Source organism: Herpailurus yagouaroundi, unplaced genomic scaffold, assembly GCF_014898765.1.
Source record: "Herpailurus yagouaroundi ecotype Mexico unplaced genomic scaffold, PumYag 189, whole genome shotgun sequence".
Classification (NCBI taxonomy): domain Eukaryota; kingdom Metazoa; phylum Chordata; class Mammalia; order Carnivora; family Felidae; genus Herpailurus; species Herpailurus yagouaroundi.
The window spans coordinates 17,626,311-17,627,092 of record NW_024412420.1 but is presented as its reverse complement, the minus strand read 5'-3'; positions in this window follow the sequence as shown (position 1 = coordinate 17,627,092).

The following is a 782-nucleotide window of genomic DNA, read 5'->3' as shown; positions in this document are numbered from 1 at the left end:
GACGCTTAACCGACTGCGCCACCCAGGCGCCCCCCCACCCCCGTATTTCTAAATCAGTGTGCCTTTGGGAATTCTTGCTTCGCCTCTGGGCTCAGTGTAGCCATCTGAGCAGTGAGTGAGCACTGCCCTGCTCCCTGTCCACTGCGAGATTCCAAGTCTACAGGGAGCTGTGACGGCCCCACTGACCCTGGGGAGAGTGATGCTAGGTGGTACCCTCAAATCCAGTTGTGGGGTGGATGCAGGATGGGTGGGGGGAGGGGAGGGATGAATGGGGGAGGGGAAGGCCGGTAGAGGAAGTGGATTCCTTAGCTTTGCAGAGGCCCTGGCTGGAGGGGCCTTCGGGGATCTGGGGATCGGGGATCTTCTAGCCCATGTTCTCGATGCCAGCTACCCTTTGGAATCAGCTGGGGAGCTTTTGCAGCTGCAGATGGCTGAGGTCTGAGACCCGCTTATCCTGCTCAGCCCCCTTTTTATGGAACGAGGAACCTGGAACTCGGCGAGGAAACTATTCTCCACTTCTTCTTCCTCTTACGAACTGCGTGACTTATAAGCCCGGCCACAGAGTCCTGGTGTGCACATTGCAGACTCTGAGACTGAGGCAGTTCCCCCATCAGAGTCAAGTAATGCCTGCAGAGCGCTCAGCGCGCAGCCTGAACCAAGTACGCGCTCAGTTAATAGAGCTGCCCCCATCGTGGGGATTCTTCCCCTTGGGCCCTCCCATCGCACCGCCACCCCCACCCCCACTTTAGCTTGGGAGACTGTCGCCTGCCCCTCAGCCCACC